Source organism: Vicugna pacos, chromosome 26, assembly GCF_048564905.1.
Source record: "Vicugna pacos chromosome 26, VicPac4, whole genome shotgun sequence".
Classification (NCBI taxonomy): Eukaryota; Metazoa; Chordata; class Mammalia; order Artiodactyla; family Camelidae; genus Vicugna; species Vicugna pacos.
In genome coordinates, this window is record NC_133012.1 from 19803056 (window position 1) to 19821232 (window position 18177).

The window sequence follows — 18177 nt, forward strand, 5'->3', positions numbered from 1 at the left end:
TTATTGGATGTAATGGAAGCCTCAGGAGAACTCGAACAGGGTGTGAGTCTGGAGGCTCAGGGTCTCTTGGCTCAGCTCTGCCACAAACTGCATGACCTTCAGTTTCCTTGCCTGTAAGAGGAACAGTGGTTCCCAACTGAAATTCCATGGCTGGATGGAACATTGGCTACCATTCAGTTATATACCTGTGTCTGTATGTCTGTGTATTCTCCATGTGATTTTGATTTGCACGCAGATTTGGGAACCCCTGGCCAAGGTGACCTTAACCCGTAAATCCTTCTTTTGTAACATGGAAACATAAATTTACTTTCCTGATCTCAGGTTGTAGAATTTAGAACTGGAAAGAGACAGAGGTCCAAATAGTCCGTCTCTTTGAGGGAAAAATACCAAAAGTGAACAGCAATAACAAAAAACTCACCTTTAGCTAGTCCGAAGAGGAAATGGAAAGTTAAACATGTTTTAAGAAGATTTGGTAGAGGAAATATTTTCTTTGACAGGATATTGGAGAATTCATCAAGAGTTTTATTAAACAAGGAAGTCAAATGTTCCGTTGCAGGAACTGAATAAATATTTGTTGATTAACCGGTTGATGTGCTAATTCAAGCAGAGAAGGAATGTTGTTGCTGTTTTAAAGTCAGGGTTTCTAATTGCCCATTCAAGGAAAAAAAGATGCTTTGTGTTGCCCTAAGCAACCTAGCCTCTCTCTTCCCTTATTCCAATAAGCACCCAAAAGGATTTAATGTATCCTTTGGCCATGGAAGATAGAACTCCCAATCAAGCTTCTTTTGCGCTGATATTCATGGTCACGTGTGTGTGAGAATAAATGTCCATTTCATTTTTCACTAGGGTGCCAATTGTTGAAAAGCTGATATCACTATCCATGTACTATATGCGCTATGCTTTTTAAATTTAATGATTTAGAATTTGATTTTGCAACTTGCAAGGTATTTTCATTCTAATATAATTACTTGATATTGATTGATTGATTCAACCTATATTTTGAATCTCAGTGCAGTTCCTGCACTTTTCCAGGAACTGAGGATTCCGACCAGGTAATGCAGAGCATGGCTGACATCATGACAGGAACCGAGTAGGAAAAAGAAACAGATGGTAATCATATTGCAAGTATTGACTGACAAGTGGAGTGAAGACATAAATTGGCTGATGTGGAGAGAGTGATGGGGTAGGGAGACTGCTTTCTGAGATTGGGGGGTTAGAGTTGGTCAGTGTTAGAAACTTAGGTTTAAAACATTTGTAGGACGTAGTCATAAAGTTCCCTTTGCCCCCCCCCCCCCGGCTCCTTTTATCCTGTTAAACTGAGCCAACAAAGTCACACACCCAGGTTTTAGATTACAGCATAATTTATGAAAAGGATTTCTTATCTACAGCCAGTTGCTCTCCTTCCAAGAAATGTATCTCCCATGGTTACTTTTAGATATTGAGAAACGTTACATGCTCCACGCCCTATGCTTGACAAAGCAGGTTTATGTTCTGGGCCCCACAACCCCGAGATCTGAGGCTGTTCGCCTTACCCTTTAGGGGTGGCTTCACTCCCTAACCCTGGGGGTTACCCTGCTGCTGAGTGAAGCCCGAATGATGATAGCAGAGCTTTTCAAAATAGAAAGGAACCAAGATCCTCTGAAAAGTACAGCAATTAGAAGAACTGTTGATTCTGAAATTGGGCCATTTCCAGTGGTGTCGAAGAATTGGCACATTATAGTAATTAGGGTATGCCTTCTATTCAACACATTCCCAATGATTTTCCATTCAAACGTATTCAAAATGTATTTTTATTCAACATGTTCAAAATGTTCCTTCTTCAAGAAGTAGTCACCGATTCACCAGCACCTCTCCCCTCCCCCCAGCCAGTTATTCCCACCTTTATTCTGCAGATTTACAGGCCACTTGAGTGGTCTTTGTTCCAAGTTGCTCTCGTGGAAACAATGCACCCACGTTTCATGTAAGCTTGAGTTATGCACATTTAAAATCGTAAATCAAAATAGTAATAAAAAAAATCACAGAATTGATAACATTTGAAATAGTGCAAATTCCTCCAAATTTGTATGATCTGTCCAGAATGGCATCACGAATCCAGAGCACCGACTTAGGGAAATTTACACCAAGACTAGTAGGCCCTTGTCTGGTGGCCGCTCCACATCAGAGGTAAACAGAAACCCCCACGGGCCTTGGTCTCTGTGAATCATACACAAAGGGTTTTGTGAGTGATCTTGGTGACTATGGTGATGTTATTTTAATACTCATTGCTTTAATAGTTTGACATCTTTTCTATCCTATGATAGTACCATCTAAACTTTTACAAAGTATTAGCACTGAAAATGTGCTGTAAGTTACTACGACATGAAGTTAGATGTAACAGGTATGGAAGGCACTGGCTGCGATGTCACAACACTTAATTTGGGAGACAAACTGCAAAATAGAAGGGACATTGCTAGGACTTTTTTTAAAAGCATCATTAAAACAAAAATACGTTCCTATGATTATAGATTTGTATACTCTGGGAACATATGCCCACACCCATTTTGTGATTATGACTATAAGAAAATAACATTTGAATTAGGCAAGTTTTAAATGATGTAGTTCTTCAGGAATGCAGTTTCTTTAAGGCATTTCTGTGTGAAAATAGTGTGTACTTTGCCTAGATTGTAATCTCTTTAAGAGGAAGCAGAAACCATCTGTTATTTGCATAGTCCACACTCCAATTACCTACTAATAATCGCGGTAGTGTTTTTGTAGAAGTTCACTGTTTACAAAGTGACTTGCCTCGATTCACCCTCATTGTGACCTTGAGTGGGGAATTTTCTCATTTTTCCCATTTACAGACCAGAATCCCAACTTTCAGAGAGATTCCTTGATTTGCTCAGTCACTCAGCAAGGTGTGGTAGGAAAGAAAAAGTCAGACTGATCACTGAAATGGGAACCTACAGGCATCGGAGGGACTGCTGACATTTGCCTCATCTGATTCCTCCCTCTGTAAAGAGGTACGTTCTGGCAACACAGGTTGAAAACCTCTCCCTGTTGGTTTGCAAACTGGCCCCCGTTCTCACAGGGCAAGGAGAGGCTGAAGAAAGAGGCAGATCACTCCAGATAGGGGAGTGGCAGGTTTAGAAAGCGAGGGAATTTACATAGGAGGCTCGCCTTGGCCCCAAGAGACAGGATCTTCACACCCGCCTGCCAGGCCGTGGAAGTTTAAAGAGAGGCTTTACGCGCTCAGTCACATACATCATCCAAATGGTCTCAACCCACATTACAACGTCAAGGCTGGTCCTTGCGGCAGCTTCTGGGAGCAGGGAAGACAAGTTGGACACACATTCCAAGGAGGGGAGAGGGATCAGGAGCATCTATTTTCCAGGTCCAGCTTGTGGGTCAACTGGGAATCACATCCTCTGATGACCTCCTCCCATGGGCTCCCGGCGTCCCTCCTGCCTTATCTGTGACTGTGGTCCTGTATCCACGCCCCTGGAGAATCAGTTAAGGCAGTGGTTTCCTTTGGGGCTGGCTGGTGATCAAGATGTGTCCCCGTATGCACTGATGTTCAGTGCCTGGAAATGTGTCTCTAGGGAGGGTGAGGGGGGACAAGACTCAGGCATGTCAGAGCAGAACTGTCATGGCAGCGGGGCTCAGCGAGAGCAGCAGAGAAAGTCAGGGGAATACGTTCTGTTTCCCATAGTAGCTAATCACGAAATCTCGGAAAAAGCCCTCTCTGGGTTTTAATTTCCTCATTTGCGAAGTAAGAGTAACACTTGTCCAAAGTACCTGACAAGACTTGTGAGCGAGAGGGGTGTTTTCCTTCTAACACATGCCACCTAGGGCGGGACAGACCCAAGGGCCTGTGTACCCGCAGGCGGGAAGCCTTCCCCCCTGCCCACTCGCCCACGCACCCGGCCTGCTCCCTGATGGGCATGCGCAGGATTTTGTTATTGTTGATTTTGAAAAATAAACTCAGCTTTTCAGATTCAGAGAATGAATGCAATAACTGACCAAAGAAACTGAAATACACATTGATAAGCAAACCTACTTTGTTCATTTTCACAGATGGGAAATTAAGTCTTCTTCTGGTCTGTAAATTAAAATCTATAAAATTATTCAGGTATAAGAAGTGAAATCAGTTCAAAACATTTTATTCTGAAATGGCTCAGAATAGGTTCTTTGGATGCATTCTTGATGAATCCTCTCTCCTCGCCCTGAAATGTGCCTCAGGTCATGCTTTGCCACACCAGAAACTGGGTGGGGACTTGTCCTGGTCATCCAGAAAACAGTATGTGACTGTGTCAGTAAGACAGGGGGCCAGGAGGGGCATGTCAGCCAGGCCTGGACAGGCTCGTCGCTGCTCCACATGGCGCACCCTGGGGAAGGGGCTGGACAGAAGGCGGCAGCACACCTTTCTTCCAGCCTCCACCAGCAGCATCTCATCCCTGGGGGCCAGCCCCCCTTTTCTAGGCTGCCTCTAGTGTTCCTGGAAATTTCACCTGAGTTCATGGCTTTGTGGGAAATGGTTACACACAGTGGGATTTGCTCCAGGAAAGGCAGCAATGAGTTCATCTTGTGACTGATGGGATCTTGGCTGCCTAGAGGGCCACGTCGAAAATGGGCAAGACCTGGGCAGAGGGGAGAGTAGTGAGCACCCATCCCACATGGCTGCATCCCTTCTCTCAGCCTCGAGCTCCCTGGGATGGTCTTGCAACCTACAGCAACAGAGCTTCTTTGTTTCATTTTAAACACACCAGAATTGTGCATAAAGCAGGGGTGTTAAATTAGTCAGAGTTCCCCAGAGAAGCAGAATATGTGCAGATAGATAGATAAATAGATAGAGAGAAAGAAAAATTTTTACAGAAATTGGCTTGCATGGTTATAGAGGCTGAGAATTGGGGGTCAATGGTGTAAATCCTGGTCTGAGTCCACAAAAGCCCAAGAACCAGGAGCACCTATGTCAAGGGCAGGAGAAGATGGATGTCCCAGCTCAATCAGAAACAGCAAATTTGCCCTTTCTCTTTTTTTGTTCTATTCAGGTTCTTAACAGATCAGATAACGCCCTTTGGTGAGAGCAACCTTCTTTACTCAGACTGCCTATTCAAATGCCCATTTGCCCTGGAGACACACTTGCTGGCATACCCAGAAATAATGTTTTGCCAGCCACCTGGGTATCCCTAAGCCCAGACGTGTTGACACAGAGTTTCTGGGTATCCGTAAGCCCAGACGTGTTGACACAAAGTTTCTGGGTATCCCTAAGCCCAGACGTGTTGACACAAAGTTCACCATCACTGTGTGTGTTTGAGCGTTGAGAACAAAGGCCTTCCACCTTATTCATTGTATAAATTAATTGTGTAAATGTGGTATTCACAAAATCCTCAAACTGCAGATGAGCTGGGGGAGCTTTAGACAGACACCACTCCCAACCCGTCCCCCATTTTAACACCTTTAGTACTTGCCATTCTGAGGTTGAGGAGGGAGGCTCAGGGAGGTCACGTGACTTACCTGGGGCTACTTACCCGATTAGTAGAAAAGCCAGGACTAGAACCATTTCTCTGTAGTTTCCTCTCTTGGGACATGGCTTGCACGACCTGGTTACCTGTCAGATGGGAAAGAGTGTGAGGATCAGAAGCAGGGCATCAGTGCAGCTACCCGATTGGGAGAGGCTCTGGGAGAACACACCGAGAGGCCTTTGCTGAGCGCAAGGACAGTCTGGGGAAGAGAATGGGGTCTCTGAAGGCTGTGGCTGCAGAAGGAGGTGGTATAGTCAACAGCTGTTGGAACCCAGGGAGAATCTGGGAGCAGGGGATGTCGGGAGCTCTTGCGGGCAGGTGGTGTTTGATGCCCAGACCCTGGGCCCATTTTCAGGAACAGGTCTCCTGTCCCTGGGAGGGTCTCTGGTACTGGAAACTCAGAAACTCAGCCTCATAGCTAGAGACATACATGGATATTCAAGTTTAAGACATAAGGCAGGAGTGCAATGACCAAGCCAGAGACTGGGTTCATTTTGAGGAGCAAAAGCAAGAGCATACAAAGCAGGGGCAGAAAAAGATGTCCGGGTGTTGGGCTAAATCCACTAAACTATGGACAGGATTGGCCCAGAGGCCAGACTGAGGGTGAGTCTGCAGATTCGGGACGTTTAAAGCGGATGGTGTGGGGACAAAGGTGAAGACTGCTGACTAGGCAGAACTTTGCACTGACTTTTAGCCCAAAGCTCTTTTCTAATAAACATTTATCTGTTGGAAGTTCTGCTGAGCTAGAGACTTTTCACCCTTGTGTCTAAAAAACAGAAATGGAAGACAGAATAAAGAGATGTGAGGTTCTGATTCACTTCTGCCAGCTTGGGAAAGGCGGCTGCATTTCCCCAGATTTGGCAATCGCATGTTGGATAACTCAAGCAAAGGAAAGTCATAGCCCTCAAATAGAGTCTTCCTTCCATGGCCAAACCTCACGATCTTCTAAAGGTTAGGAAAATGGGCATTTTTAAAATTCTTACTTTTTACTGAAGCAGTGTCAATTTACAATGTTAGTTTCAGGTGTACAGTTATACACACATATATGTATATTTAAAATTTTTTTCCATTACAGCTCATTACAAAAAATTGAATATAGTTCCTTGTGCTATACAGCAGGTCCTTGTTGTTTATCTATTTTATATATAGTAATGTGTATCTGTTAATCCCAAACTCCTAATCTACCCCTCTCCCCTTTTCCCTCCTGGTAAATGCCGTTTGTTTTATAGGTCCAGGAGTCTGGAAAATGGGCATTTTAACAATGTAACATAAGCCATCCTTTTAAAAAGTCAAGCAGGGAGTAAAAATATGGGACCAGTCAGTGAGGTGATTGTCATAGGAGCTAGTCCTATAGGAAGAGGAGGATTGAGACCCGTATCTGAGGCAGGAAAGAGGCAAGAGAAGAATGCTGGTCTTGGAGTCAGAAGACCTGGGTTCTGAGAGTGGCTTGGCCAAGGCAGTTGCTCTGGGCAACATCCTCATCTGTGACCTGGGGACTACACGCCCCAGAGAGGGATAAGGAATACGTGGAATTGTGCCTCTGCAAGTGCACTGAAGGAAGTTACAGAGAATCGTTCTGCTGTAATTTAAGTCCGTAATCCCTTATTTCTCAGCTACTCAGGTACTCCTGGCTGGGTGAGGAGAGAGCACTCCACTTGATCTGGCCTCTGTAGACTTAGCCTCATGATCACTCCACTGTCTCTCAGGAGCTTGGTGGCTGGTCCTTCCAGTAACCACTCGCTTTGTCGCTTTGTATCCAGTCACACTCACTGTCTCAGAGCAGTAGAGCCTCAAATTCCTCTCACTCTCCATGTGCCTGTGATGATTGGGATCAAGTCACATCAAACTAAGAGTGAGGGAGGTGGTTTAGATTCGGGAGAAGAGGAGGATGGGGTTCCCATGGAGCCCCTGTAGCTCCTTGGTGAGTGTCCCATACAAATGCTCTCTCATCCCCATTCTTCTGGGGACACATCTGCTCCCCACACCTGCAGGGCAGGTAACTCAGGCTGGACTCCCTTCTGAGAGTCTTCCCAACACGGCTCTCTGGAATTGGCCAGAGCCAGTAGGCAAGGCACTGACCATCTGAGAACTGGCATGGTCCAGCACAGGAATCAGAGAAGGCCCCAGGGGGCCCTTTCAAGGCCCTTTCAGTCCTTTCAAGGACTCTGGCATTGATTTCCTGGGCACGGTTCTGTATCTCTGGCACTGTGCCCTCCGCCATTTATATATTGATTCTTACAAACACCTTGAAAAACACGTCATCACAGAGGTGAGTAAGATGTTGATAGCTTATTTAATGTTGCCACCCAGCAGGTAGCAGAGCCAGGATCCAAGCCCAAGTCAGACAGAGAGCAGAGCCCATGCGGTTTATACAGCACCACGAGACCTCCTTCCCAGAGAGGTGCTGACCACCTGGACTCAGCGGGTAGGGCTGGTCGCTGGAGCAGGAGAATCAAAGGCTCACAGCCCATTAGATCAAGGCCAGGAGTCCAACACAGACAACAGAGACCCTCACACCTCTTTCCTTCACCCCTTTTCCTCCTCCCTCCTGTTCCTTTCCCAGTGGGGAGCTGAGGGGGGCGATTGGGCTGAGTCTGGAGGTGCAGACCAAAGCAGTGAAGCAGAGCTGTGAATTCAATCCCACGGCGACTCGTTGAATGGGTACCATGCGCTCCGTACAGACAGCTTGCATATTCATTAGGGAGCAGGACATTCACCCAAATTGTTGAATAGCCGTCAGGGTGGCATCCAACTGGAGGCCAGAAGGAGGGCTCCAGGCAGCGAGGGCTCAGTCGGTGGTTGAGCTCGGAGGAGTGCAGCGAGGATGAAGGGAAAGGCTCCTAAGAGGTACAGGGACTTAACCTCAGCCTATGTGGTGTCTGGCCCAGAGAAGTGTTTGCTGAATGAGTAAATGAAAACTCAAGCGTGGTTTGAAATCAGACAGGAAGAAATGAGATAACATTCCAAAACTGAGGAAAGACACCAAAGAAGTCTTAGGGGCCTAAATAAGCAGGATGAGGGAGGGAGAACACCATGGTTCATGCTGGGAAGGAGCAGGGCTGACTGCAGGTAGTGGGGGGCTGAGAAATGCGGGGCTTATCGGCCTAAGAAGAGTCCGTTCGGCCCTATAGGCACCTGCTACTGGCAAGCACTCTGGCATCTCCACTCGGGTGGTCTGACAGCATCTCAGACTTGACTTCTTTCAGGCTGAGATTGTGCTCTTTTTTCACCAAATCCCAGTGTTCCAATCTTTGTTCCATCCTTCCACTTGCTCAGGCCAAAAATCTTGGAGCTATTCTTGGCCCTCTCCTTCCTCTCACAGACTCTATCCAATGCACAAGGAATGCAGACAGGCTCTGCCTTCACCATCTCTCTAGATTCTAGAAGGCAGCTCATGTCACCATGTCCACTTAGCCTTGCCTGGATCACCACTGTGGCCTCAGGGCTCATCTCCCTTCTTCCACCCTTGTTGCCCTTGAGTCTGTTCTCAGCGGCCAAAGGTGTTCATTTAAAGTACTAGTCAGATCGTGTTGCTCCTTTACTCAAAGCCCATCATTGGCTGCCATCTCTCTCAGAGTGAGACACAGGAACTAACGATGTCCTGTGTGGCCGATGGTCCTGTGCGCTTCCCTCCACCCTCCGCAGCCTCGCCTCTGCCTGTCCGTCCCCCGTTGCTCTCTCTGTTCCAGCCCTGCTGGCGTCCTGGCTGGTCCTCTGATGCTCCAGGCACGCTTCAACCTCAGGGCCGTTGTCACTGCTATTCCTTCTGCTTCGAGTCCTCTTCCCCCAGGGATGGACATGGCCTCCTCGCACCTCCTTGATGCCTCTGCCCAGTGTCGCGCCCTCAGGAAGCTCTTCCCTCACGATCTAACCTAAAAGTGTCTTACACTGCCCTCTTGGCACTTTTACCCTTCCTTGCTCTATTTTTCTTCATAAAATTTACTACAATCTGACATATTTCTGTCTCTCTCTCGCAACTAGAACTAAGCTCCGTGAGGACCAGAGATTTTGTCTGTTTGGTTTATTGCTGGATATCTAATCCCTAGAACAGCGCCCAGCACATGATAGGAATTCAGGAAATCTATGATGAATTATGACTGAATGGCAGAAAACGTGGTCAGGAAGACTATTAAAAGCAAATAACAAGAACAACAACAACAACAACAAAACACCAAAGCTTTTCAATTTCAGCTAGTATCCGCTTCTTTGTTTAAATTCCACCTGGGTTTAGAAAAACTCCCCTTAGCTGTTGCTTCATTATCTGTCTTCTCCCTGTTCACCACTGTCAGAGGCTAGTTTTGCAGTTCAGTTGACAGAGAAAAGGGATTAGATGGCATTATGCGTTGAATTCTGTTCCCTCTAAAAGAGGGAGGATGTCCTAACCCCTACTACCTCAGAATGTGACCTTGTTTGGAAACAGGTTCTTTGCAGATGTCATCAAGTTACAGCGAGGTCGTTGGGATGGGCCCTATTCCAATACAACTGATGTTCTTATAAAAAGGGGAAACCCCGAGACAGACAGGCGCAGTGGGAAGAAGATGTGAAGACACACGTGGAGAGAAGAGGCCCTGTGAAGATGGGAGCAGACACTGGAGTTACTCTCCACAGCCAGGCAGTTTCTGGAGCCACCAGAAGTTGGGAGAGAGGCACGGAGCGAATTCTCCACTGCAGCCCCCAGAAGGAACCAGCCCTGCGGACCCTTGCTCTGCCTCAGACGTCCAGCCTCCAGGACTGTGAGACGACGCGTGTCTGTGGTTTAAGGCCACTCAGCTGGTCATGCTTTGTGGCAGCAGCCCTAGAAGATGAGCACAGCTGCGATGCTCCTGGCCGCTGGGCAGGCGGCCTGATTTGGGCAGAAAATAGAAAAGCCAGGCCTCATCTTCCCCTGATGCTGACGGGCGGGTGTGGAGATGAACTGGGTGAATGTGGAGGGCATGGGCCTGACGGTGAGGGGCGGAAGCGCGGCCTAAGGGTGGGGTGGGGCGCCTCACAGGGGGTGTGGTTCCACCTCTGCCCACGCCCTTGCTGTAGGTGCACCACTCCACCGTTTGGACATTCACGTCGCCACCTGCCAAATGAGCTGTTGGAGTGAATTTTGTCTACACTTCCAACTAGCGCTCCATGTTCCATTGTTCAGCGGCATTCTCAGAGGTCTGGACATCGGTGGAAGGCAGGAGGAGAGAACATTTGATGAAAGGGTGGCCTTGAAAACATTTTCAAAAAAGCTCTTTATTTGCAGAGCCCCATGAAACAACTGAAAAAAAAAAGCCTTAGTTCCCATTAGCTGGCTTTTCCTCAGCATTTATTTCCAACCAACCTGGGCTGATGTCATTGATACAATGAATGGAGGGATAAGTCAGTGCTTGAGTAGGGTGACAGGTCCTCTGTGGTAACTCCTAAATTAAACCAGCAGTAGCCTCTAAAGCTCAATTTAAAAGTGAGGTAAAAAATCACAGAAAGGAGGAGGCCAGAAGGCAGATAGTTTTCGGTCAGTTAGAGCAGAGATTTGTGACAAGGGGCCTAAAATAATACATAATTGGCAAACTTCTTGTCAACTCTGCGACTTTCATCCCAGAAGAATTATATGTCAGTTGTGTAAACTGCTATAATGATTGGTTTTGCAAAAATTACATCCAGGCAGAAAAGCCAGTGTCCTGTGGCACTATGTCCCTGAAATATCCAGATTTGGAAACAGGATTAACTGCCTCCAAAATCTTCCACCAAAGCCTGCAATTAAGTAAGTGTTGCAGCAACACCAGTGTAAGCACTAGCCCACCCCGCCTCCGCCTCCTGGGAAGAGGTGGGGGGACATCGTGCCAAACTGGTCTGGACAAGACACAGCTGTTGTCTACCCTGGAAATGGGGACCTGAGAGGTTATCTATGCCTCCTCCCACTCAACTCAAGAGATTAGAATATGATGGAATGAAAGGACTTCTTCACCGATTCATTCAACATATCCTCATTAGAACCTGCTACTTCCCAGGTGCTAGACCCTAGGGGTACAAAACAGACACTGTTCTCCTTTACAGAGCTTACAATTTCAGATAAAATACCTGAAATTATGATTAGAGCTGGGAATGAAACAAAAACTAACAAGGATACATTTTTGATAGAGTGATCAGGGTAGGCCTCTTTCAAAAGGTGAAATTGAGACCTAACAGATGGGGAGGAGCTGTCCATGTGAAGATGTAGAGCAAGGCCATTCCAAGTAGAGGGAACAGCATGTGCAAAGATCCTGAGATGAGGAAGTTTAATGTCTGCTTTTGAAATAGAAGGAAAAACAGAGATGAAAGTCTGCACACCAGACAGAATTATGGACCTAGAAGAACCATAGACAGAAATTTGCCAAACATGTTTATTTTGTTTCTAAAGTTTAGAGAGTCTCATTACCTTCCCTAAAGCCTCACAGCAAGCCAGTGGCAGAGAAGCAGGATCCAGAACTCTGGACTATCTATGTTCCCAAACCCTCTTGTTAACCAAGAAGAACAACTGAGTTTACTCCATTCCCATTCTTCCAAAATATTAGCAGCTCTGTATGTCATTCGACAAGCGACTTGCAGATTTGGAAGAGATATAAGAGGTTATTTTATGTGATTGCATTCATTCATTCATTCATTTACTCATTCCTTCACTCCTTTATTCAGCTGCTCAGTGAGCTCCTCGGAGAAGCCCTTGTACCCACAGTATTGCTACTTTTATGGCAACTGCACTTCACCCTGCTTTTCTTATGTCCTGTGTACTTGTTCCAAGGTCCATGAGGAGGTCAGGATACAGCCCAGGCACTAGGGAGTCCCCAGTACTTACTTAGCCCAGCGCATAAAATGTGCTCAATTCATATTTGCTGAAAGCAGAATGAATGAAGGGGTGGATGAATAAAGGAAGGTTGACTATCCTCAGCTCTTTGCTGGAAAACTCACTTGTGAGATCACAGTTCTGTACTTATGCATGTATTTGACACTGCCCATGGGGAGTTGATATATCATTAAATGCTCATCTACCATTATAATCCAGATAGGAACTTCCTACCTCTCCTCACCCTGATTTTTAGAGAGGATTTCTTTTTTGTTTTTTCACTGTCTCATGATTTTTCTTTTTAAGTATTTGATGATGAAAAATTTCAAACATCAGTGAAAGTAGAGAGAATAGTATGATAGCCTCCATGTATCCATGATCAGCTTTAACAAATATCAACTCAGGGCCAATTTTGTTTCATCTCTGTCCCTACCAATGGCTCCCCATCTTTAGAAATCCCAGACATCCCATATTTCATCTGTAAATCTGTTTTAGTATGTATGGAGAGTTCCTCCTGCTCCCTAGAGAAGCAGCCAATAGTAGAGGAGGTTTGAGAAGCCTGAGGGGTGGGGGGGTGGAGGGAGGGCATTAGAGGGAGGATAGCCCAGTTGGGTGTCTGGTGGGTCGCAGCTGGGCCGGATGTTAATTTGCTATGAGGAGTTCAGTCCTGTGTCCTGAAGGGACTGTCCTGGCCCAGCTATTGGAGTGCCAGCTGTGAGGGCATTGACTGGGCTGGGGAGAAGCCATCCTGATGTGGACACCACTGGACACGCGGCTAAGTGCATTTTGCTATAAGTTAAGCACTTTGTTGGGGCTTGAATGTTTTACCAGACCTTTTCCACCCTTCAGTAGGTTGGGTTTATGTATTTCATCAGCATTTTGTCCTGATTCCCTTGCCCCGTACAAGCACGTCACTCCTCTGCAGTCCTCAATACCCTTCCTGAATTGGAAGTGTATTTTTCTCCCTTTTTAAAGAAAAAAAGTGGCCCTATGCAATATAATAATTTCTGTGTCTATAGAGAAAACCCAAACACTTCACTGACTGTGTGATAAAGTGCCATTTTATGACGTTATAGCCGTGGTAGGCTATCATTCGTAATCCTCTAAAACCCTGAGAGCCTTCAATCCATTGTGCCTCTGGCTGAGGCAGGTGTAACAGATGACTGGGAAAAAAAGAAGAGCATCAGGTTCCATTTTTCTTGTTGCATCTTTAACAGCTTAGTAAATTGGACCTTAATAAAAATGTGAAAAATGTCAGCAAAGAAATGTAAATTATAACAATGAGCTACCTTTTTCACCCATGTAAGTGACAAATATTTCAAGTTTAAGTTGGTACAGCTCTTCTAAAGAGCAGTTTGGCAGTATCTGTCAAAAACTCTGTAAGATGCATATCTTTTAATCTACTAATCTCTCTTCCAAATTTATCTCAAGAAAATAATCAGACTAGACGTCAAAACTGTCTGCAACAGATGTTTATAATAGGAGAAAATTAAATGTCCAAGAATATAGATTGGGTTAAGTGACTTGTTATAAATTTTAAAATGGAAATCTCTGAAGTCCTAAAAAAATTATAAGGTAGAGCTATATTAATTGGCATGGAAATACTCCACAATACATTTTTTCTTTAGCATATATTTCTTGTCTCTTTTATCCCCCCACTTTGTAACGATGGATGCTGCCATCAGCTATAGCTAACATCAGTAAACAGTCAGGTACTCTACTCCGTTGAAATCTAAATAGACATTAGAATTCTGAAAGGATGTGAGTTTTGTTACAATTTCAGTAAAACAGTACAAGGAAACCTGCTGGTTCCTTTAAGGAAATCAAACTCAGAGGTCATCATAGAGATCAAATCTCCTTTAGGGAAAAAGTAGCTGGACCATCTAGCCACAACTCTTATCCTCAGACAATCACCTTCCATCATCATCCTTGGAGGAGACTATCAAGGGAATATTTCCTTATCCCATATTTTTCTCAAAAAGGTCTTGATGGAGAGGTGAAATTAGTGCATCTGGAAAAGTAGAAATAAAGTGACAAAACACTACTTTAATACTGAGGCAGATAAAAAGGAAGGAGGTTCTTTATTATTTAAAAGTCTTTGGGTCTAAAAGGTATGTTTCTAGACATTACTCTCAAAGGGACCAAAATGGATACCAAACATCTGAGATGGGTGGAGAAAATGCTTATACAGCAGTTAGAAATTTGGTCTAAATTCTCCCCAAACAATGGGAAGTTTATGTATAAGTTTACAAATTTAATCATTAAAGAAATATTTATCAAGTACTATTGTGTGGCAGCTCTGATATATAAAGATGAACAAATACGGTCTCTTCTCCTCAAAACATTCCCAGTCGAACTGGCCTGGATTTGGTAGGGACACTAGACTGTGCTTCAGTTCTATTCTACCTGGGCAAGCGCTGTCTCCGTAACCATCAGCAACCCACTCCATTAATTTTTTCACAAACTTTAACTAATTTAACCAACCGGTGTTTCAGTGTCACACACATATAACCTGTCTCTACCTGTTAGAGTGTCCCGGGGCTTAGTCCTGGTCCCTCTTCTCTTTCCACATTCTTTCCCTAGGTGATTTCATCTAATCTCATGGCTTTAAATACCATCTATTTATGATGACTCCAGATTTGTCTCTTCAGACCCTACCTTTCCCCTGAGTTCCACAATCAAAGTTGCAGTGGCCTGTTTAACATCCCCGTTGGACATCTGACACGCATCTGGGATCTCTCTGGGTCAGTGGCACAGATCCTATGCTTCACCTGGCCAGCCCTGCCATAGCCAGGTGGTGCCAAATTCTGCCGATGCAGTCGCTCCACACAAGAGGGGAAAGAGGGGAGACCCACAGCCCTCGGTTGTTCTCCTGATTAATTCTGGTCCTTGTTCCCTTGACTCTGAGTTTGGAATTCTGCCAGAAGCTCTGCTGATGCCATAGCTTCCTTCCACAGGTGTTTCGGATGGGGGTTTCCTAAGGGAATGTGATCCCCTCTGCTTTTTATTATTCACGAATTTTCTCAAAGTTTTAAGATTTCGGGTTGTGCTTTGTATTTTATTTTATCTCTCTCTTTTTATCTCATTCTTTTAATGTTTTAAAGTATTTTTTCTAGATGTTTTGGATGGGTGTAGAAACATACATTCAGTTTCCCATCTCGATTCAATATCTATTCTTTCCTATAGATTCAGTGTTGTACCAAATATAAGCCAATTTAATGACTCAGTTACTTTGTCAATTATTGTTCCGTGCTTTAGGACTATAATACCTTGGGGGCTATTGAGATGTGTTAACACTGCTTTTCCCAAACAGTAGGTGACACTCAGTTGTTTGCTGAAGGAGTAGAAAACAATCAGAGGTCTCATGGTGTTTACTTAGCTGTACATTGTAACTTCTCACTTCCTTCACTGCCTTGCTGTTGTAATTTGTGGACTTCTGTTTCATACAGTTGCCTCTCCTTTAGACAAAAAAAAAGCAAGTGTTTCATAGAAGCTTTTGCTTCTCAACACCACGCCACTACCACAGCCACTCTGGGGGAGGAGATTTCTGTTTTTGCAGTTATATTATATAAAAAAAGTTTCCCATATGATTCCTTTCTAGATACATGATGCTTTACTATAATTGTAATTTTTTAAGCCTTGATACAAAGTAAAATTGGTTTTGTTTAGGCTGAGAGCCTATGTTTGAAGAAAGCATGATGTAATTTACATCTTGAATTGTTCTGTTATCTTCAGGGTGTGGGAAGAAAGAAAAGCTACATTAATATCCTCTGCTCTTACAATACATTATCCTCCTCTGCTTCAGGAGCTAGGCAAGAGAGTTGTGATGGTTAATTTTTATGTGGCAACTTGGCTGGGCCATGATGCCCAGATATTTGGTCAAGCATTAATCTGGATGTTTCTCTGAAGATGTTTTTGGATGAGATTTACGTCAAAATTGGTGGACTCTGTGTAAAGCAGATTGACCCTCCATAAGGTGGGTGGGCCTTATCCATTCAGTTGAAGGCGTTAATAGGACAAAGACTGACCTCCCCAAGCAAGAAGGAATTCTGCTAGCAGGTGGTCTTCTGATTTCAACTGCAACAGCTGGGTCTCCAGGCTGCTGGCCCATCCTGCACATTTTGGACTTGCCAGCCTCCATTATTGTGTTAACTGATTCCTTAAAAATCAATCTCTTTATATGTATGTATTTTTTGAAACTCCTAAATTGACTTGAAGTCCTTGCATATTCTCACATTGAGGGGTGGATGTTACAGAAATCACAGTAAACACTACACATATTCATGTATCTGCTTTGGGACAGAGGTCAAAATCCCTTCTCTAGAGACCCAGTTGGGACCCACTTGCTCACTACTGCCTTTGTAGACTCCCGTGGACTATGAACTCTATTTGTCTACTAAAAACCATGATGGCAGCCCTGCTTCTAGTCCGTTGAGCTTTTCCTAGATGTTAGATTCAGCTCAACTACCTGAATTACTATGTGCAGCTATGACTTTCCCACCTTATTTAAATTCCTAGAATTTGTGCTTGCTTCTGTCTCCCTGTCTTCCTGGGCTTCCCAGTCACTGGATTGTGTCTTCATATCTATATAAGTAACGAATCTCCCGGTCCCAGCAGTTCAGGTGTTCTGCCCTGCTTTCCACCTAGGGACCACAATGAACACCACGGATCTTACACTGGTTTTTCCAGATTGTCATGACAACCTTATAAATTGATTTTTTTTTAATGGAAGTACTGGAGATCAAACTTAGGACCTTGCACATGCTAAGGATGCACTCTACCACTGAGCTATACCCACCCCCTATAAATTGATATATAAGTTTCTTTTGTTTTAATTTTTAATTTAGTTCACATATTTGAATGTTGTATTCTATAATATAAATTTGGCCTTAGTAAGAAGGACAAATTTTACAAATAGGAAAACTGTTTTTCAAAACTTCAGTGCAAAGTGTGTCATGACAAGCAAATGTTAATCTTGGAAAATATAATTGAGACTTGAGAATTCAAATTAAAAAACTAACCAAGAAGTATTTAACTTTTTAATAATATAGAAGTAGATGTACAGATTTTACTTGAACCAATCACTGTCAAGTCACGGGGTACAACCACAGCAGTTATTTTAACAGACAGAATTCAATGTAAAGCATTATTAGCTAGGTAACTGAGGTAACTTCCTATTGCTGCTGTAACAAATTGACACACATTTAGTTACTTAAGACAGCACAGACTTATTACCTTGTATTTCTGGAGGTCCGAAGTCCAAAATCAGTCTCACTGGACTAAAATCAAGGTGTTAGCATTATCATGTTTCTTCTGGAGGCTCTGGGGACAATCTGTTTCTTTGCCTTTTCTAGCTTCGAGGACCACCTCCATTCTTGTCTCACTGGCCACATGTCACTCCAACCTCTGCTTCCATTGTTACATCTCTTTCTCTGACTCTGACTCTCCTGCCTCCCTCTCACAATGACCCTTGTGATTACGTGCAGCCCATACAGACAGTTCAGGATAATCTTCCCATCTCATGATCCTTAACTGCAAATTTCCCTTTGCCATGTAAGGTAACATATTCACAAGTTTGGGGGATTAGGACATGGATATCTTTGGGTGACCATTATTCTACTCATCAAACTAACTGACAAGGTAAAATAGAACCCTAAGGCATCACATTTTATAGACTGAATCAGCGAGCGCAGGAAGCAGCAAACCCCTCTAGGGTTCCAACAAAAGGAAGATGTTGGACTGTTTAAAACTTAGAAGCTAAGAAAAGGGGCCCACAGTGAAGAAACCTAGGCTCTAAGGACCAGATGCTGGCAGCTAGTGCTGGCATCTCTGAAGGGGACACTGAGGCAGGTTCTCCAGAGGTAGGAGAGGGGCAAACTGCTA

General features: G+C 44.4%; 1 long non-coding RNA gene across 1 annotated transcript; it reads right to left on the reverse strand.

Annotated features, from left to right (window-relative positions):
- Positions 1-4123: 4123 nt before the first annotated feature.
- Positions 4124-17689, reverse strand: LOC140689603 (uncharacterized). Its single transcript, XR_012064643.1, has 3 exons — positions 17530-17689; positions 5508-5587; positions 4124-4616 (listed from the first exon to the last, which is right to left on the reverse strand). It is a non-coding gene; the product is annotated as an uncharacterized lncRNA (long non-coding RNA).
- Positions 17690-18177: the final 488 nt, after the last annotated feature.